Source organism: Bombus pascuorum, chromosome 4 (assembly GCF_905332965.1).
Source record: "Bombus pascuorum chromosome 4, iyBomPasc1.1, whole genome shotgun sequence".
NCBI lineage: Eukaryota > Metazoa > Arthropoda > Insecta > Hymenoptera > Apidae > Bombus > Bombus pascuorum.
The window spans coordinates 9,910,575-9,933,797 of record NC_083491.1 but is presented as its reverse complement, the minus strand read 5'-3'; the positions used below and the strand labels follow the sequence as shown (position 1 = coordinate 9,933,797).

The window sequence follows — 23,223 nt, the reverse complement described above, 5'->3', positions numbered from 1 at the left end:
AAAGGAAATAAGGAAATGAGATACTAAATTTTAAATTGTTTGTTTATTTAATTTTACGTGCAGAAGAAATACAACTTGTTTCGGTCGTTACAATTATATTAAAAACACAGAACAAAAAATGGATGTTCGAAAAATTCTTTTTAAAAACTATGAATGTTTGATGATAACATAAAATTACTGTATCCAGCACAACGTACATCTGTACGGAGTCATTATGCTGGCTTTCCAGAATATAAAGCCGGAAACAATACGAAGTCCAATCATTCAACAAATTGTTGACGTTATTGTTTGCGATTCGAGAACGATAATCTTCGTGTTCGGTGTACGTTTCACGACAATATTGTGGGGAACATCGAAGATGATCTCTCTGAAAAAAAACGCAGATTACGCGATTCTGAACGTTCGAGAACGAGCTTCGGATCTATTTGGAAGTTCAGTATGTGGTGTAGGATTCCGAGGTTGCGTGGAATATTACTTTACGATTAGGTATCGAGTTCGGTAGCACGATTCGATTCCGGGGTTGAACGCGGTTTGCTGAAGCTGTAACAGCCATTAACCTCATTTACTAACGAACTATAGCGATAATAAAGTGCTAATCCTTTCTTTCCATTCGTGTTCTCTAAACGAACGAGAATAAGGGACAGAGTGAAAGCATAAACGACGTTCTTATGATATACCTATATAGCTTGGCAACGATATACCTACATAGCCTGGCAACGATCAATTTACACGAATACAGCTAACGAGTTTCGTATCAAATTCGCTCGTAATTAACTCGAGTTAGTTACTAAAAAGTTATATCATATTTCGATCATATCATTTTAGAAACTTACGTACCTGCGTAACAACGGGTTCTTTTAATTCTTCGTTTGCTTCTCATGATTCTGTCTACTACAACTCTTGTAAATGTTAATAAAATTTGATACTTTTTACACGGTATTAATAATCTCTCTTTTGTGTGTTTAATATATGGTAAAAGTAGTTGGCGTAGGTATATCTATACAGTGCAAACAATCCCACGTCCTCTTCCATATCCCTGATATCGTTCTTAGTCGTTTAGTTTCCCCCGCGATGCGAAGAACGGTATGCGGGTCGATCGATCCGATCAACTGCTTCAACTTTTGTTATACGTTAATGTTTCTTCAAGTTTCTGAAGTTGTCATTCGTCGTATCTCTTGAATTATTGATTCTACGACTAAAAGATGGAGGCTGGAAACGAAGACAATTTCACTCGATCATCTGTCTCGCGATTTCTGCTTAATAAAATAATAAAGAGTATTTTCAACAATTGGCAACTTCTTAAAATGGTATCGAAGATCTCAGTTCAAGAAATAGATTATCTGTTGAACAACTGCGTGGCAAGAATTTTTTTAAGACCTTAAATTATTTATGCATATGTATATCTTGGAAGAGACCAAGTAGCTATGTGATACATTACAATTGAATACTCTAAACTTACTGTAGTATCGTGGACAAAAGACTTAAGAGATATCGGGTAAATCATAAACATTGTCGCGAGAGAGTTGAAGTGCCGACAGGCCCATCAATGTGTCGTTGGTCCTTCGATTGAATAATTTCGTAGAAAAAGCCTATGTGATCCTGGCTATGGGCGGTTGCGGAACACCTGCGTGGTGGGGCTAAGACAAAGAGACAAAAGGGATGCTAAGGCAGAAAGACAAATTAACAGTCAGTGTCAGTGGAGAAGTCGGAGAGTGCGAGTTGCGTTGTCGACATAGTATTGTTAGTGTTACGGATCGAGTTTCTGCTTGGCACGTGTTACACCAGATGCGATGGTCCTTGCGAGGTTCCTCACGATCTGGGCGCCAAGACCTACACATTGTTACACTGACCCACAACAAACCTAAGGAGATACCATAAACCGAATCTGTTTAGTTTCATTTCTCTTCACAAAAGTATTTTCGGTTTACGGATAGTCCTTATGTTTGTTGTACGCTCCTACCTATTACGGAGAAAGCGGGTGCCTGGCGAAATTTTTTTTTTTTTTTTTTTTTACAATTTGTCCTTATGGACATTTGGTAAAGTGTTATATCTTGTTGGTGAAGAAAAAAAAAAAATAAAAATAAAAAATAAATATATCATGTGGGCGGCTACCCCCAGCGGGGTGCCAGCTTCGTTTTTTCTAAGTTATATCTTTTATGCCCTGGCGAAATAGCAGGCTTTTCCCATGAACAAGGATGCCCATGAGCCACATCTGCTTTTCTTTGTCTTCACAGTTTCATTTATTAACCAATGGGCATCGCGGATCGTTATTCTCACTTTTCTACCGAAAAGTGTGAACGACGAATCCGCTTTCTAAGTTCAAAAGGGCACACCCATACCGAGCTTTCCTCCTTGATGGTACGAGACGGGTCCGGACAGTTCTTGTAATCTTTTTGCACGAAAAACCTAACTGTTCTACTAATAAAGGCAGCAATTTACTGAACTAATCTGTTATCATTTAAAATTACGTGACACTAGCGTTGTTGAGAGAGATCCGTGGTGACGAGAGTTGCAAATTAACTATTTAGTTGTCTAAATTATAGTACGTTATCGTGATTAGTTCATGTTAAACAACCATCGTTTTTCTGTTTAATCAACATCTGTACAATCCATTCATTGTAAATAAATGATTATTATTTTACGATACTACATTACAATCCTTATTTCTTTGAACAGAAATTGATTTCTACGAACACTGTTTTCGCTGTTAATCACAACAGACTACCTAGCACCATCGGTCGATTGGTCTACAACTATTGGTCTCCAATGTGTATCTATATGTTCTATACGTTGATAGTTAGAATTATAGTGACGACGAAGGCAATGACAAAAATATAAATTTAATTCTAGCATAGAATAAAAATACAGTTTTGATAATCTTCATTTATCCTTGACTATCCTTTAATTTTAACTATCCTTTTATCTAAAGATCACAGGAGTATCCTATTATAGAACATTTAGATACCTACTTTTCTACTATCTAGATTTCGGAGTCCACTTAGTATAAATTATCGATAGAAACGTAATTCTCTCCGTTTATCGAACCGTAAACAGCTAATGCCTCGATTAATGGACGCTTCCTCCATTGAGCTGTAACACGCCATCTTGTTTCCACAATCTTAGCCCTAGATCTCTTTATAGCTTATTTTAAGAACAAATTGCGTCAGTTATCCAAATTAGATACAAGAGAATAATCGGTATGTTTTGCATGAAAGGAGCGCAGTTAAACTCGAGGCACGGTCGTCCGTGCTCCCGTTGACCAAGATTCGGTGGATCAACATTTCGCTGTGTTTACTAAAGCGGAAGATGAAGCATTTCAGAGGCATTCGAGTACGATTGGTTTACACTTAACCTGACAATTTCGCGAACTGGAGTTGTTTCGTTGGACGATCGTTTCCTATCACGATCGATGCTATGAATTTCCAATGCACGTCGACGAATTTACACTTTTACGCTTCCGATGCGCATCGCAGATGATTCATCCACGGTGAACGTGAAATGTGAAAGCTGGACTATTTGTTACAATATACTGGTCCAATAATCGAATTTTGCTAATTTTCAAAATATCAGCGACTGAAATAATGAGTGTTGCCCTGAAATATCGGAAGAGCGAAGGAAACCTACTACGAATCATCGATTCAGTTCATCAAAAAACAGAGATCGGCTTCATTGTGTTCACTGCTCGCTTTGGATAAAATACAGACGAAAACTATCCTTACATCTTTCGTTGTAGACGAAGATGGCAGTTATAGGATATTTTCACGTGGAACAACTAGTGAAGCAAACAGATACCGAACAGGACAAGTAGTGGAAACAAGGATTCCGTGGAATCGGGCAGACGCGACGAAATTTGACGAGGATCACTAGGTTTGAAGTATCTTTGATCCGCGGCAGTGTGCAATAGTCAGCAGACACCAGCGTACAGAGAGGGAGAACGAGTTCGAAAGTACAATCAATAAGTTCGTTGGCTGATCTTCTTTCCGGGGATAACTACCACTCCGTTTCCTGCTGGACGAGCAGTCTACTAGAAGTGACCCCGGTGCCAGGAATCTTCCGAACGGTCGATCAATAACCTGGACCGAGGAGAGGAGAACATTGACAACGTCGTGGGAATCGGCTGATAACTAATAACTCGAGCCTAACGAGCCCTGTGGACCTGTGGCTGGAGAAGGAGTTTCATGTTCGAAGAAAAGCAAATTTAACCCTTTATACCCTGCCGATCGTCCAGTCGAATGGTACATCTACTCACGGTCACTGGAACTGAATGCGTGCTTTGCCCGTTCCCATTGTCTGCGACTGTGACTGGCTACAAAGAACATATCGCTGTTTCCTTGTTTTCCTTTTAAATTCTGCATACACACGTTGCACACGATGCAATGTTTATTCAAGTCGGCTATCGGAGCGTGTCCGTCGAAAAATGTTTCTTTGCTCGTGCTCGGCTAAATATTGTATTTCGCGTATGGTTCTCGCTCTGTAACGATAGATCTTCCCGGTGGAAATGGAGCGTGTTAACTTTTTGCATGCGAGAATTAATTATATTTCTTTTGCTCCGTGGAGGATAAAATAGGAGAATTAGGACAATTGGTAGAGATAGATCATTGAGAGAAATGGATCAGGTATTTCTCGAATTATCTGTCAAATATGTTACACCATTTTTACTTCCATCGTAATTGGACATATGTCTATGAAGTTTATATTACATTCCCGTAGAATTTCGAAACGATCAGTATTTTAATTGCTGATAAGAATAATACTCTTTTTTAATCAAAAGGATCACATTCTTTGTGTTTAGAAGGTGACGTTTCGTCATAAAAACTGGTCATAAAAATTGGTCATAAAAACGATGATTTTGAAACCAATGCAATGAAGCAATTTAATAAACAAAAGCATAACTTTTCTTAAATTGGCCTAAGCAATATGGGAAGAAGTTTACAATAAAATAATCTCATAAATCTTATTCAGTTGAAACATTTGTTGCTTATTTTACGATGTAATCGATCTGAGAGTTTAAACGAAATAATAAAAATGAAGGATATGCATCTTTTTCGCTGCATATATCATTTCCAATTGGACATTGAGATATATTGAAACATCCATGTTTTAATATACAATAAATTAATACTGTAGAAAGAGAGAGAGAGAGGGAGATTCCAATTTATTGAGTTTGATATAATAAACGTTAAACGTTACAGGAATTTTATTGTAGGAGGACAATTATAAATGTTTAACAACGAAATCTACCAACTTATAATTTTTTTTAAATATATCGTAATATATCTCTTACTCAAATATATTTCTACATATTAAAGCTTCATTTTCTTACGTTGTATTGTTTTAAGTGCTTACCTTTTTCCTTCCAAGAAATTTTAGATACGAAAGTAACAATTCTCTTTGTCGCTGAAGTGATGCTATGCCTTAGAACGTGACACCAAGAGGTAAACAGGGTATGTAAAGGTGCTGGTCTAAAATTTGCCTACACGTGAATGCAGAGGAACGAAGGAACTTCAAAGTAGTACGCTTCAAGGAATATGCATAAAGTACTTTGAAAATTGTATTATACTCGGAATGATGATAATTCTTCTTGTCGACGTAAAATAATAATTTCTTCTTGTGTAAAACTTTATCTTCCGATGTTTCATACTATTCGAAAATATTATCGTAGACAAAGAAAAGTTTTAAGGATTATTTGACGTACAAGTATTTTAATCATTTGTAAATAGTAATACATATATTTTTTAGTTTAATAGCAATGGAAATAATGGAATTTTAGATAATTTGACATTTTTATATTTTTAATCGTTTTATCTGCTTAATAATTAATTGTATATTTATATATTTAGAAATATAGCAATTGTTTGTTTCCAAGTTCTCGTTTTTTCACTTTTTGTATAATTTTTATTAATATTATTCAAAGTATCTCTTTATTATCAAACGTAATATTTCACAATCTATAGGAATATTTCGTGCAAAAAGGATAATTGATAAGGTAATATAATAGCTATTGAATACGAAATTTAACCGAAAAAATGCAGAATATTAAATTATTCGATAAAATGACAAATTAAATGTTCCGTAATATGTTTTATACAACTTGATACTCGCATCAAAAATTATTTCACGTATTCCCTTCTGATGTTATATTGTTTTATGTATTTATTTTACATGATGTACTACTGGGAATTTTAAATGAATATTATCTGTATTTTATTCAAATGTATTTGACAACGGTAGAATTAAGTGGAACTAGACCGATATCGGTTAACGTAACTTTAGAATTCTGAAAATGATTCATTCCAGAATTTAATAGTATATTTACACTATTTACACTAGAAGAATATTCCATTTCTATTTTACTTTTCGGTATCTGAAATATGACTGTTACAATATAAAGATAACGTTTTATTTGCTAAAAGAAAGGTAATTATTTTTGCGCTGTGCAGAAATGGCAGCTGTCTTCGTATATAAGAAATACAAATCAATAAATAACCATAAGTAAAATTAAATCAGGCCTATCTCCAATATTATATATTTCTACCTATTTTCTAGAAATTGATATTATAATTAATTATTCCTAATCAAATTTCAAAATTCTAAACCCTGCTGAAAAAAAATAACTCGAGGAATGCTGCAGAGTTGAAAACGAACATATCCATAGACGAAATTAATTACTTTCAACAATAAAGCAGTCAGCTTTTTATACAGGAATATTCTCGTTCTCCTTGTTGAATGGCAGACAGGTTCGAAAACGTGGTCGCACGTGAACATTATGCGGGATACAAAATAGGTTTTTGGTGGCATGATAGATTGTCGTGTAACTACGCGAAAAGGGCGTTATCGAAAGCTGCGTTGGGCAAGGCTCTTGACACCACTGAAAGATAACCAGCAGCCGAATAGCCTCGAGTCTGACGGCCCGCCAACCGGATGAAACTTAGATCACTTCCCTGCCGTTCCTGAAGATAAACTCTCGGAGATAAACTCGAGGATCTTGGAAAACCGCGGCAAGACCGATGGCTATGCTGTCTCTGCAGTGCATCGGGACCCGATTCTCCCTTTCGCTCTCTTCCAATTCCCTCGCCGCTGGCTTCTGGCTTCTGCACCCTCGTGTCTTCTGTTCTCTTCTTGAAACGGCATCCGTATCTCTTCAGATGTATCCATCCGGAGCATTCGCGGTATATCGTTCTGCTCTGCGTCAGCCTTATCCAGCCGTGAAAACTACCTCAACTCCTCTCTTCGATTATTTTATTATATTTATCGCTATGACCGAGCTTGCTTCTGCGATAGAGGTACGGGCAATGGGAAAGTCAACAAATATATATTCAACTATTCAAATTATACTGCGATACTATTTTCAAGGATATTGATTTTTAAATATAATACCAAGACTTGATAAATATATTTCTGTTATCATTTATAATTATTATTTTATGACTATCATCTTCCTTTTCAGATGATCGAAAAGTACGAAAGTTTAAAATATCTACGATTTCAAGAGGAATCTATCAGGAGCGTCATATTTTGGAGACAAATTAAAATGAAAAATTGCTTTGGTGTAAGTACGTCAGAAATTTCTATCAGTCTAAATATAAGATACATTTATAAGAACCAGTCTGAAATACTCGTACGTTCTAGAAATTTAAAAACTTAACTATCTTTCCGATTATCTATTATAATTTTTTAAATGTTTAATTTCTCTTACTCTTTGCCACATGATTTTTTTTCTTTCGTTTTATTAACTTCCTATTGAATATTAATGTGTATTATTCATTTATATACATACACTACTTCATTTAGTATCCTGTAGTGAATTTATCGTATTGAAAGTAGTGCTTCATGTTTTATAACGAAGTATTTACGTGTCATTTTCATATAACTAGAAAATACGATCGTACTGGAACCAATTTTGATCTCCAACAAAACTGAATGATGTTCGATGATTCATTCTCGAGGTCATTTCATTTGTACGGTAAAGATCGAATAAATTTCGTCTTTGTAATATCGCAGATAGAATCGGAGTCAATCGTTTTGGACGCTCAGTCGGCAGTAAATTCGAAATGGTTCTCGTCGCAAAGTACGCTATAAGCTCGATCGATCCTTGCATTTACCGCGACGTTTTACCTCATTCTTCAGAATTATTTATTCCTTCTGAAGACGTTCGGACGAACGTCGATCCCGCGAAGTAGCCAGCCGCGCGTAAACCTACGTATTTTAGAAAGATAAAGAAACGAATATACGATCCATTGAACAGGGCATACGAGTTGTTATAATATGAAAAAGAATAATAAAAATGTTACCGGAGAATTCTCCACTTTGGGAATCTAATAAAGAAAAACGTAGTTACACAGTCTGCTGAGCTTGAATGTCTTGTTCCATGATAGAACTATTCTAACTTCATTAGCCGATAAAAGGATTTTATCAATTAAAATTAAATTTCATATTTAAAAATTTAAAATTTAAAAATTTAGAATTCTTTAAAAATTTTCCAATTTTATCAATTAGAAATTGGATATATACATATATGTTTCTATATGTATTTTTATTTTATAGTTTTATTTTATCCTTTACAATAATTATACTTATGCATATAACATGTTAATACTACACCATTGACGAATATTATAGAAATTCATGTTCTGGATTTTCTTTTGTTTCATCATGACCAGCAATATATTTCATATTATGAAGAGAGTGGAAAAATTCAGGTTCGGCTGCTAAAATCAAACAAAAAGACAATTTTCGTAACACGAGATTAATTTACAGCGAATTTTAAAACGACTATCCTATAAAAAATAGAAATTACGACCTACCGTGTACTCCTGTAAATCTTCATATTTTATATATTTTTGAATATTGTCTGGGTTCTATGAATTATGCATCTGCGAATTCTCCATAAATGTAGTGTACTTATAACTACACTTATTTATGATACAGTAAACCATTTCCTCAGTCCTCGTCATGGTGACCACTAACTCTTAACGATATCCGTGATTTTGTTTGTGAATGTTAGAAGTCGAATACCGAGTTTGGCAGCGGCAGTGAACGTTAAACATCGATTAAGGTAATTGGCGGGTCGCGTTCGTTGCGGCTATTATACGAACGGGAACCGCAGCCGCATAAGCGAGCAAATTCATGGCTGTATATACGTTAAATAATCCGTTTAACGATCGACGCGGTTCAGCGAAGGCTTACCATCGATATAAAACGATCCTGGTTTTATTAAGCCACGTGACGCCAATTTATCCAGTATTTCTCTTCTAAGCTTTTTATCGCAACATATATCCGGTTGTTATTAATTATTCGACTTGCAATAAAAACAGCTACGTCACGTCGTTGCCGTTCGAGTGATCCGATATGTTTCCGGTTCGGTTTCCACGCAGTATTAATCGAAGTGTCGCAAAGAGAAAGGAAAAAAAGAACAATTCTTGTGGAAGGAAATAATAGAGCGAGTAAGATTGGTGACAAATGTACACGTATTGATAGCAGTTAAAAAATGGCGAAACGATTATTAGCGAGAAATTGTTTATTTGTTTTGGTCGATTGGGCATTTGCAATTGGGTTGAAAGTAGAAAAAGAGACGGAAATTGGAAAATTTGAACGAAGTAAACTGGTAAAAGATGTACATCTTCACGAAAATATCGGAACACTTGTGGGAACTCATTTGGAATATACTGTGTTATACAGAACATTTTGTATAATGATACAATTAACATGATTACATGGGTAAAGTTTAAAACGAATCAAACAATATACATATATTGACTTTATAAGATATTTATTACATTTTAGAAAACTTTTTAGTCACCTTTTTACAAAATTATTGAGACACATTTATTGAATAATTGAAGTCATTATATCAATAAACCTTATCTGCTACTGAAATGTCAAATGTTCTTTATATAACGCACAGAATATATTCATAAAAATGTTCTATGTCAAGTGTTCGAATACTTTTGTCAGTCATAGTTTAGGTATATCTAATGTATACGAAGATCATCATTTATTTAATTATTACTAAAGTTTCTCTTAAAGACAAGACTTTTTATTTTCGACACGGGAGCGAGATTGAGATATAAAATTCGAGGATCGTAGCAGTATTAAAATTCTCCCTTTGTAGTATTCCGCAGCTGGATTTTATATGTTTAATCTCTCATCATAAGTACAAAAATATGATCTCTTTCTGAGAAATAATTTTTAATATAATTTTACAAATATTAATGTGCTAAAATAATAAAGTTTTATTCCAGTACATTTTTTTGAGATTTAGTAATTTCTTAAGAGATTAACAGCGAGGAAATGAATTAATTTCTTTCGAAAAATCGTGTCTTTCTATTTAAATGGAATATATAATGTAGAAAAAAAGAAAGTGGAGAAAAAAAGAAGTCAGCGATGATTAAAATTCTTCATATCGCTCCGAGATTACGAAATAGCTTTTAAATGACTTTATAGGTGCCATGCATTCTTCGAGCACCCGATTAATGTTAAGAAATCAAAACGTTGGTATTTGAAAGATTTTTAAACATTTCGATATGCTATTAAATAGTAACATTCCACGTGTTTAATGGCAACTGCAATTTCCAAGAATGCACATATATGTACATATATCGGCCACACATTTCACATATGGCGTTATCTGATAATAGTAGCTTAGCTTTAAAGCGGTGGATAATGATAGAACTGATATCATGATAATACAAGCGGGAATCTGGCTTTAACCGCTGAATACTTTTCATCGGTATTGTTCCTTCCTCTTTTCGAGCGGGTAGAGTTCTACGAAATATCGAAGTACTTGAAGAGATAATTTGACGTTAATTAGTGAATTATTATCGTGAAAAACATGCAAAGCAAGCAAGTAGCTGTTTGTTGCTGATAGATATTCACTCGAATATGCACAAAGGATAGATAGGGAAACTGTATTCCGTTGTTATTGATCCAATGATATTCAAAGGTAGTTCAAAGATAATTTGAAGAAAGAGAATCAGAATTTGTATTGAAATGAATAGGATCTAGCCGTTTTTAGACATTTTTCATACACGTTAAAAAGGCAGAATATTAACAAGTATATTTGAAACGTTAAAATGCTACAATTAAATATATATAAAAGGTGATAAAAAAAAAGAAAAGTTTTAAGAGAAACTTGATTAATGTTATGATGTATTTACAAAACAGTTGTTTTAGTAACAGTATTGCATGATTTTTATGATATGATGTAACGTTAAAATGAAGAATTGTATTATTATATCGTCTCTCGAAGTAAATTGATTCGATTTTTATACTTCTTTTACGAAATTTGGATAATTTTATTTACAATAGGTAATTTAAAACTAGAAAATGAAAAATTTGGAATTAAATTAATAATCTTTGATAAAATATAAAATCTCGTTATTTTAATCTAATTAATTTAATAATTTAAGCTAATGAAGCTAATTAATTGACTGACGCATCTTGATTAAATTTCTTACTGCTAGATTATCAAATAACACTCTTTCTAAACAATGCTTTCGCGATATTTTGTTGTTTTGTAAGCGAAATAACAATGGAACGGGATTATAAACAGCAAAATGAAATTTCATGACATTTTTAAATTGCCTGCCTGTCTACACCTTTCGCTCATTTATAATACTTCGTGAAAAGGCGAAAGAAAATACTAAACAAGTAATTTAAGTAACGAGCAAAGTAAATTAACAATTAGCATATGACATAATTTCACTTCTGTGAATCGAGTTTCCAAGAAGCTAAATTAATTTCCGTCTTCTCACATACTTTATTTTAGAAATGTTTTTAACGATTTGTCGACAAACGACGCAAGCAAAGCGACGACATAAGCTTACTATTCTGAAAGTGGAAACTAGACGTTACAAAACGGAGAATTTTTTAAAATTATAATTTAAATTATAATTTGTTAATTAAACATAAATCGATCTCATATGCAAGAAATCATCAGTTTTGAAAATATTTTAATTTCAACATATCAAGTATTCTAAATATAGCTAAAAACTTTCCATTAAAACTAGATTTACTACAACGATGTCAGAATGATCAATTCTTAATTTTTCTAGATACACATGACCCCATTTTTGCTATTTGAGGCTTTTGCTCAATTTATCAGTAAAATCTTGTTGTTCTCTTTTCATTACCCATCCTTCAATTTTAATTTCTTTGATAGAAGCCTTATACGCTGGTTGTTTGCTTTAGATATTAGTTTTAGTATCAACATTGTCGACACATTAATACGGTCACAAATGTTCTCGAAAATATCTATTACACGAAGTTCCTTAAACGGAACAATCTACCATGTACAATAAGACAAAGCATCTTACAAGTGAATGCTCATACAGCGCTTTAGTTTATTTGGCGAATTCTTAGTCGAGATCTAGGAATATATAACACGAAGATCGATCGCTTCGAAGGCGTTATACGATCCGAAGATTTAATTTATACGATGCAGAAGCACGCGAAGCTTTGTGGACGAGTGCGCCACGAAACGAATTACGCGCGGCGAGTATATAACACCAGCAAACAGAACTGAATTTCAATATTGTGTCGTGAAACGGACCAGTAAGAGAAAATCACGCGAGATTCTCGGAAACTGAACATACTCGTTTTATCGTTCTTCGTCGCTGATCCTGGAGTATACAGGGATGCGTAGTAGGAATTTCTCCAATGCGACAAGCGTGCCTTTGTTCGAGAAATTTTTTTCACGAATATATTCACCTCGGCTTCCTGAAGTTTAGACATGCATTCGATTTCAGCTACCGATAAACTCATGCAATCGAACATAATCCGCGTACTCTGATGTGATTGATTGAGCGTTATTTATTGATTTTGTGTGCGCTTTTATATTAATTCTCAATGTTTATTTTAATCCAGGAAGTAGATTAGATTTTCATGTGCAGAATATTAAGGATATATAAGCTTTTTAATTTTGTTATCCAAGTGCAAAGTCGATTTTCAATCTTTAAAAAACGAATGATTTATTTTAATAACTTTGTTTAATACTAGGAGGTTAAATAACATTTAAAAATATATTTTTAATACATACATTATCGTTGTTCTTTACCTTTTAATTTATGAAATTGATTAATATGGCTTCTGAACGATACATATAACAGTAATCAGAAGTAAATATAATAAGTACCTATTTAATTATTATTAGCTTGTATAAAACTTCTTTAGAGATTTCATAAATTAATGATAAATATATTAAATGGTATTTCATTACATTTTTCTTAATTCTAAGAAATCATCTCTAGAAGTAATAATTTTGTAATATACCAAGGTGTTAGATATTTTGGAAATTGTCGAATATTTAATTATATTCATTAATTGAAAAATGTGAATAACTCCTAATAATGAAATTAATAATTCTTTCTGTCAAACATCGTTAAAAAATAATGAATACTTTTTAATAAAAAATTCATATTAATACATGATATATACGCATCAGAGTTTCTCATATTAATACTATTGTAACTTCACCGTGAAAGTATTAAAAATCATTTTCACTCAAATTTATCATTTTTCCCTTGCAAACTAGCATTAACTGTAAGTTTGTTCGTTCTTTTTCACGAACCGAAGTGGAACAAACAGAATTTCATTTTGAAGCGTTTCATCACAAACTTCGTTTTCTACCGCTAACGAGATAAAACGTTCGAGGGCCGGCAACCAACTGCATTCTTCATTTTCAAGGACATTAATCATTTTAAAGCGTTTTCGCTGGAACCGATTTTCAGATCGTCTCGAATATCAGAGACGTAAAACCGGTACTTTTACGTGGACAACAGGTCCTGTAAACAGCATTGCCCTGTTATTCGTCTATTTTATCTTCCTTAAAAGCTTCTCGTACAATATCAAGAGTGAAAAGAGAGAGAGAGAGAATTCCGTATGAATCGTTTGGTGGATTACGTTCATTTCAAACGGAACAATAATATCGTTGAACAATGTCAATTTATAAAGAAACAATATCCCTTCAAAGCAATTATAACGAAGCAATATGTTAGTAAAATAAAGAGGAAAAACTGGATATTCGTTATCGAGATACGATTTTAATTTATCGAATTAATCGAAAATTGCATATTAAGTATATATTTAAGTACTAGATTCAATATTTCAAATTATTATTGTGACAATATGTTATAAGGAGATAAATACCAGATATTAAGAGATGTACGTAAATGCACGATAAATTTATAGAAAGTCAACGATATATATATATAGTATAACACGTAATATGTATGTATGTTACATTTCTGAATATTATCACCGGCGGTGGTCAACTTGAGGCTCTACTGAATCTGAATTCCCTGAAAAATACAATATTCCGAATGTAACGACACGATACAATGGATGGATGCTCATATCGTTTGAACCTTTGACCCGATGAAGTTAGCTTTTCAATCGCGCATGTAACAGAATGCCCCGCCTATTTCCATACATACATACGTTACGTACGGATTTTTTTTATCAACGCAAACTGTTCGAAAACTAAGGCTGGGTCAGTTATTCAGCGTACCTGTTGCCTGCAGCAATCCACTTTCACAATTCTCTGATCACTGAAAGGTATAAAATCAAACTATCGTTCCGGCTTTTGGGTCGTTAGAAACGGATCTATACTTTTTTGCGAACTCACTCTTGTTTTCACGCAGAGAATTCTTGAAACAATCCTGGTTTTCGCTCTACGAATTCAATTCATTCATCTCCTCAAAAAAACTCCTACGAATTGCTACCTCAGAGAGTTGAAAGCTTCGATTTTCTTTGTATCGAAGTTTGGAAAAGAACTGTTTCAGAACGATGTTTTTGTTTGGATGATCTGAACGATATTAAAAATTGATGTTTATAAATGTCGACTCATACGGTTGAGAAATACGTTTTAGTTATAATATATTGCCTACGTGAAGATAATAAAATTTCAAAGCTTCGTAAAGTTCGTACTGTTCGTAGAAAAATAGATGATCCATTATATTACCAGCTAACGTTTCATAGTTATTATTTAAAAATCGAATCAATCGTTTCGTCGCTTCACGTATATCGCTTTAAAAGTATTATTTTTATTATAATGTACCAACTTATCCACAAAGTCTATATTGCATACGATTTCCTCCCCCTCTACCAAAATAATTTCAGGAAAGAGGAACAAGAGATTCAAGAAATAAAATGATACAACATTAAGTTTTGAACACATAAATATACTATACATATAAATTAAAATTATAAATGAATAAAAGTATGATCGAAAGTAGCGCTATCGTCGTAAGGGGTTGCGACGATAAATATACTCTTCTAACTGTGTGTACATCCGGATTAAGTGGTATATTCGAAAGGAGTCGGATCTCGGTTATTATTAATGCGGCAAATTACTCAGCGAGTTCCGTTACGTCTCCGAACCCCTTCTTCTCATGGTATTCACCATTTCCACGCGCATCTTTCTCTCGGGGCATAGCATAAATTTATAGCGGCGCAAAAGGCTCGTCGAGACGAACACGATCGTAGAAGAGAAGAATCCTCCGCTCGTTTCGCATAATATCTGGTGAAGTGAGCGCGCGAAAACCGGCGTTGCTCATCGCTCAAACGATGACAAGTGATGCTGACTGATGTTCGCCGCGGTGCGGCACCCCAATCGCCTCTTCTTCCTTCTGGCGCCCGACGCCCTCGATCTTCGTGAGAGGAACGGCTCCTAATGGACTGTGTTGGGAAAAAAACGCGTCCAGACCATAGTCCAAGCTGTAGACGCGACATCATTTTAACGGTGTGCACGAGTTCCCGGTTAAAAGGGAAAGCCTGTGACCTGAGGACTCTCCAAGAAGTATACATATGATTTTGATCGCAAATATTGATAGATATGAATGAAATCGTTGTTGAATATGTTAGGGATAGTACAAAACACGATCCTGTATAACGAGGAAGATGTGTTTGTATGAATTTGCTGAATAATGAAATATTTCTTCGAATGTTATTGTTTTAAGAAGTACATTATTTTCCCAAATCGCATTGTACGGGGGTAACTTTTTGATCATATTATACGAGTACCGCGTTATGCATGTTTCTATTTTGCGTATTAGGGACATCTTACAATTTTTATATATAGTATTCGTTTGCACGAATGTTATAATACTATTTGAAGATGATCATAAGAAGCACCCGAATATATATGATTTGAATCTTAGAAATTCATAGATATGTATGAAATCATTGTTGAATATATTAGAGATAATATAAATATTAGTAACACATCGGAATTTTTATATACGCTAGAACTTTGTTTACGTGAACTCCATTTATTTGAACGAAATTATAGTTAGTGAATTAATTAATACGATTTCCTCCCCCTCTACTAAAATAATTTCAGGAAAGAGGAACAAGAGATTCAGGAAATAAAATGATATAACATTAAGTTTTGAACATATAAATATACTATACATATAAATTAAAACTATAAATAAATAAAAATATGATCAAAAGTACCGCTATCGTCGTAAGGGGTTGCGACGATAATTAATTAACGAAATTATAGTTAGTGTCTAATTAAGTGAATTAACATTGGTTGAATTCACTTATCCGAATGTGAACTCTTATTATATGGACAAACAATGATGAGAGATATCAGTATTAAGAGAACTGGGTGAAATTCTTAGAATTATAGTATTAATATTTTTACCACATCACATAGCTGATATTCAAAAGACTCACCTATTACGCAGTTTAAAGAATCATCAAATTTGGATGATTTAAAAGTTGAATTAATTTACTGCACAGCTAACAATTAAGACTCACCTCGAAGTAGATAACGCAAAGAACGAATTTTCTTCAGAAGAATGTAGGATAACGAAGGACGAATTTATAATCTACAACGAATGACGTTGCAGGATAGAATCCTGCTATTACGTCGCCGATTCTTTCGTAGTTCGTACAATTGTTTATTCGATGTTCCATTATCTATCTTGACAGTAAAAAGAGTCTATATTGTTGAACTGGATGCTACAGTCCGATTCTGCATCAACGTAGCGCGATTCGTTCTTTTTCTTCTCTTTTCTCTTCTTCTTTTTCCTCTCTACAGCCCCGTTCTCGTTTCTCTTAGCTCATATTCGAGAACCAGGGCACAGGGAGGCTGGGAGGGCCTGCTATTATTCCGGGGAATCACTTTATTCCGATTATTTCCAATCTGCCGGCGATAGGTGGCGTTTTATGTGGTCATGGAGCCAGCTGACTCGATTGCTAGGATGGTTACTGGCTCTGCTCGTTGGCTGAGCTGTTAGGCAAGGAAAAGGGTTCATATTGGCAGAGTCAACGGATAGTGAAGTTAGTGGAGTGAAATCTTTCTTCTTCTTGCGATTGGTAATGAAATAGTTACAAATGGTATAGTAGATATTCATGAAGAATTAAGGGAGTTTACTCAGTTTATATTATCCACGCTTTCTATGTGAATGGGGAATAGACTACTTTGTCTTCACTTTATCTTCTCATAGTACAGATCGTTAGGGAAATCAAGACCCTAGTGAACTAGAATATTGTGCCCCTAATAAGGAGAAATCATAAATGAAGAACAAGTTTGTAATAAAATTTTACAATTTGATGATTTTAGAAAATGGGCTTTAAAGTTCCAAGATAAAATTAATTCTACTATCTCTCTCTTAATTAAAAAAATCTACGTAGTTCCACTATTTTCTAAATATCTATATTTTTCATAGTTTAATCAGAAACAATTCTGCTTGATAAGTAAAAATGTCAAAATTTTTACAAAACAAGATTGGTTCGCAAACGAATGCAACCATTCGTATGCTTTTGCGAACGTTGACTGTAACTGGACCCACTTCAGCACCTCCGCAAATATTGATTTTAGCGAAAATTGGTTCGGACGAGCGTTGCACGATTCAAAATGAGCTATTTAAATTTTTTTATCACTTATCATTTGACCAATCTACGTTTAATCGAAAACCACAATTTTTTAATAAAAATTTTTACTCTTTCGTAATATTATTAAATTTAACATTATTAAATATCATTATAATAATTTATACATATGTATCATATATGTATATTACCATATATGTACATATATGATGTAAGTACAATCACTGAAAAGTTTATCATCACTTTTAATATTTACAATTTATCACAGAAAATAAAAATTAATATAAAATAACGTATTTTGCTATTTTATATTTTTAGTAGGTTTATTAAAAGATCTATTGTATTTTTTACACCTGAATTTTAGTTTCGGTTCCATGAATTATAGAATTTTCCAATTTGAAATTATTTTAACATACCTTATGATTTATAATATTGACAGCATAATCGAATAACCAAATTCACTTTACACATACAAACATTATCGATACCTTTAAAATTCTTTACTAATCTTTACACACTACGCGTTGCGCAAAGATCACTTCATATAACAGAAATACTCTATTCATACTCATAAAACCTGACATATTCATTGTAATCAGTTTAATTCAAAAGTTAAGACTTTAAAAGCGTGCAACGAACAGTAAAATTTACTTGAAAATTCATTGAAAAATTCCGTGTGTACCAGCATCGTAATTAATTTCAATGAAATATTAACATAAAACTTTCCAGTGATAAATTCAATTGAAATATTTCATACTCATTACTCTAAATATCATATCTTACACTTATCGCGTATTGTAAATTTAAAACTATTTTAGAAAGCAAAAGCTCTCGTTTATTTAACCATATACAGGGTGTTCCTTGCAACTGGACCAAGTTATACATATGTAGCTTTGAAACGGTAAAAAGATTTTGATAGATAAAATTAGGAAAGACGTAACGCACTACCTTTGCGCGCATTTCTCTTTTACCCTTCACACAAGTTCGATAAAACTGAAATTAAAATATCTTTGAAGCTAGTCTATCGTGACCCCAATCTCATCTTTGAAAGCTTTATTTTATTGTTGAAATAAAAAATAAATTGAGGATCTCGGGAAACTAATGTGCTTTTTATTATTTTACAAAAGAAGCCTTAAATTTTCTAATTTCTCCTTATTTCGTAAAGAAAGACTGAAGTCAAGTAGTTAAAATTGAAAAAAATCTGTAAGCTGCATAATTACCAAATCTAACGCAGTTCAGAAGGCATCGAATACTTCTTTGATCAGCGAAATAAGCCGAGCCACTGTTTCCTCGCAGCAATTGTTGCATCGTTGTTATTCATGTTCGAACGCGAGAACACCGTATCGCTGAAAGAAACAAAGTCGTTGTTCGAATAACATTACGAACGAGCGCGTAAATATCTTGTACTGTTCACGGCGCTACCCGAAATCGATATATCTTTTTTCATTGAATTGCTAGTTTCCGAGGCTTTATGTACTTTATCCAATGCTGGAATTTCGCAACCGCGAGATTCGAGCCGAGAGAATCGACGATTCTATGCTGGCGAACACTGAACATCTTCCGGCCAAGGGCTGATTCAGTAGTAAAGTTCGAAGCCACAGTCGTGAAAGAAGTATACAAGGAACGAAGATCCCCTTCCCACCCACGGAGCCGACCAGTCTGATCCATGAAAAGGGCCAACTCCTCGTTGAAACGAGGCTTCTTACGAACTCCCGTTACGGACCTTCGTGTAGTTCCTCGGGCTTCTTTTACGGCCAGTGAAAAACAATTCGTCTCGTATAAAACGACTCGCCATTTCTAAAGCACATTGCTAGGCTCGGTCGCCTACGAATAGAAACATACTTGTCTGTTTTTCTTTCGACACTGAATCGTGGGCTTCTTTTAGCACGATCGATTTGCACACGTTTCGGAACTGAGGGTTGAAACGTTTAACGCGCATCGGAATGAAGAGGATACTGCGTATATAGGGTGCCCTGCATGAAATGATATATTGTTCTAGTCGTATATTAAAATTGTAAGTTCCTATTTCTTCTTAGGAATTGTCAACGAAGTGTAAATGTGTCTTTGATTATGACACTCGATGACAGTTATGTTTTTGTTTGGATACGTGTACAAGTATATGGATATGCCACGCGTGTCTTTCGGAAATTTTGTTTACCTTGAGATTGGAATGATTATTAATGTTGTTGAATTTGTTTTTGTATGCTAAATAAAAGCAGACAAAAATATTGTTAGATGTTCATGTAAATAAATACTGATGACAGATGTACCGATGATTGAAATCTTCTTAAGGGATGACCGTGAACAAAGATTTTATCCAACATTATATGTACCCTTTGAAATAATACCAGTTCCCGAGCAATGTTTTCATATAATATCAAACAACAAGAGATACATGTATTTAAGTAACCCTATTTATGTGTAGGTCTAACTTTATTCTAGATAATTGATGTAAAAGTACATAATTCTATTCTACATTATTGAATATACATAGGTGTTGTTAAAAGTATTTAATTTTATTAATTGATAAATATTTAATTAATAAATATCAGGATAAATCAAGTATTCTAGTCCACGGCCTATAGTCTATAGCTCTATAATAATAAGTTGGAATTTATAACTTTTCTAATAATTTTTCAAGTTTATATTTCAGAACAAGTAATTCTTATGAATTAGGCTAAAGGAGTGGATGAATAGCTCTAACCCTAACCATAACAGTGTCTTAAATATGTATTTCTAAAAAAATGAATTTAGCATTTTCTTAACATTATGATACTGTACCTTTTTAAATCGAAGAAGCAGCACGTAAATACATCTATTGACGAAGTTAATGGCATATCGCTGAACAGGAAAAGGTGTACAGAGTAGAGTGTTTATTCGTTTTCACTCTGTTCACGTTGTAACAGGCAGCTGGTCCAATGGCATCGATTATCCGATAGCTTCGTAGAGTTGAAAAAATCAGTGACTCGAGAAATCGTGTGACCATGATCTGGTTTGGAATTCTCAAACAGCTTTCTGTCCGATTCACGCCGCAGCTTTTGATGCTTTTTCTCAAAGTGTACCCGTCACAGGTTGGCATCGTTGGTTTGCATTAACCGTACCTTTGATTCATGGCTAATTAAAGCTTGAGAAGTGCTCGCCCGCGTCGACCATTGCTTCATCTTGTTTCTCTTCCTCTATTTTCACCTTATATATATATATGATGTGTATTATATTATATATATAATATAAATCTTCGATAATTATATATAATATAATATAAATTTTTGACAATTTTACCAAAAGCATTCGCATTATATATCTTTGCAAAATAAAAAGTGTAGATCTGATTTCATAGTCCCGGTGTTTTAAAGAATATACCATTCTTAACCGAGTCCCACAACGTTACAAAATAACGAGTTTGAGCAGAATATTTTTGCATTGTATGATTTCTCGTTTCGATACTATCGAAAGATCTTGTTAGAATAACGAACGCTTTCTCTTGCACGGTAAAACGAGAACAAAATTGAAATATAAAAATTCAAGGATAGCAGGAAGATTAGGGCGAATATCCTTTCATACAAAATATTCAGCTGATGTTTCATCTCTTTCCATCCACTTGTATCTCATTCTCGGTATCACATGCACCGCTTTACCTAGCAGAAACGAGTTTTCGGAGCACTATACGCATAACACAGAGCGTATACGCCAGCGTGCACCACCGTTCGATTAGCGTGAGAAATTTGAAGGCAGAATATCAGCGCAGCAAGGTTTCCGGTGGGCAAGAGACACGACGATTTATACTGTGGCTTGACGGCGGAGCGTGGCGTCGGTCGGAGGCCATTGAGGAAAGCTTTCGAGGTGATCGAAGCTCGTTGTAGCAACGATATATCCTAGCCAGTTCGATGCTTCTCCCACCTCTATTCCTCGCCGTCGTCGAAATACGATCGGGACGTTACGATCGGGAATCGAGGGTGAAAACCGACTTCGGGTATACTTGCTACGCCGTAAAATGTATGTGAGCTCATCCACGTGAATGTGCGCCTGAATATCTATAGGGTGTCTCGTTTTAATCTACGCAATTATAAGAGTAATTCTAAGATCGAGAATTTTTATGCAGATTTATATTTTTATGAACGCGTATGACGTTCACTCGTTAAATATCGTAACGAGTATCGTATCATTTGAATATTTGATGTATTTTTCCATATTTGTGCATCTTTTAAATTTTCTATAAGTGCACAGGCATCTGCAGTCTATTAATTACGAAACTAATATGAGATATCAGCAAAATGTGATACGTCCATCTTGATGAAACTTTGAATATTCATAGTTTGTAATATATCTTTTTTATCGGTAATCATTCATATTTAGGGGATGGAAATGAACCTTAAAGTTGTAAGTTGAAAGCTTACTTTCTGGAATGTCTTGTGAAGTATTAGAAGAATTGTGTGAGTGGGTAAATTTTGTTTTTTTGAATGATGAGTATCGTGGTTGAAAAGTTGGCTGGCGAATTTATGTGATTGGTTTTAATATAGTAAGATCATCCTTGTTTAATACAATTTTAAATATAGAATATACCAATCTTTGTTATTGACCGAAGTAGTCGTATTTACAAATCGATCATCCAATTAATTTATTTTATATATTATATTACAATTTCTCTCTCTCGAAACGGAATAAATTCTATTTTAAATAACTAATAGTTTAAAGTGAGACACCCTATGTATCATTGCATCCAGTCGAATTCTGACCGAAAGGACACTTCTCGTCGAGTAACGTGATTTCACGAAACTGATTATCGCCGTGACAATTGCGGCACGAAGATACGGACCGGCAGAGAAAATAGAATCGATTTAAGAGCTCGAACATGCGCTGACTCGGCAGTTATAATTTATGTTCTACACGGATGGTTGAAAGTTAGAGAGCGATGGTCACCTACGGATTCGAATCGTTTGAATAATTGAATTGGAATATGGCGAGTTTTAAACGCCGTTCAGAGTTTGGCATTTCTACGTGACTTTTTTTTAGAAACAAACGAACGATTCAGGAGTTTGCTTGCAGCTGAAATTATAGATATTAAAAATTGGTAAATATTGCGATTAATATTTTAAGTATTTTTTGATCGAATTAATTTTAAAAATATCTTTATAAATAAATTAACGATTTGGAAGTTCATGGAGGTTTTCAGCTGTCACGAAATATTGATGAAAATTGCAGTTATAAAATATGATGTTAAAAATTATAGGATTTGGTATAAGCAAATTTATTCTCGGATGAATTGATTTTAAATGACATATTTCTTTAAAAGATTTTGTTGAAAGGAGTTTTAGTGAAATATAAATTACGTTATATTTATTCCATTGATTGACATACTTTTGATTTTAATTTGTTCAACCTGTT

General features: G+C 33.9%; 1 long non-coding RNA gene across 1 annotated transcript in view; it reads left to right on the top strand.

Annotated features, from left to right (window-relative positions):
• The window catches only part of LOC132905988 (uncharacterized), a 58,464-nt gene that overhangs the window by 5,679 nt on the left and 29,562 nt on the right, over nt 1-23,223 (top strand). The window contains exon 2 of the long non-coding RNA XR_009657907.1: nt 7,448-7,553. This is a non-coding gene — a long non-coding RNA (uncharacterized LOC132905988). The remainder of the gene's footprint in view (nt 1-7,447; nt 7,554-23,223) is intronic.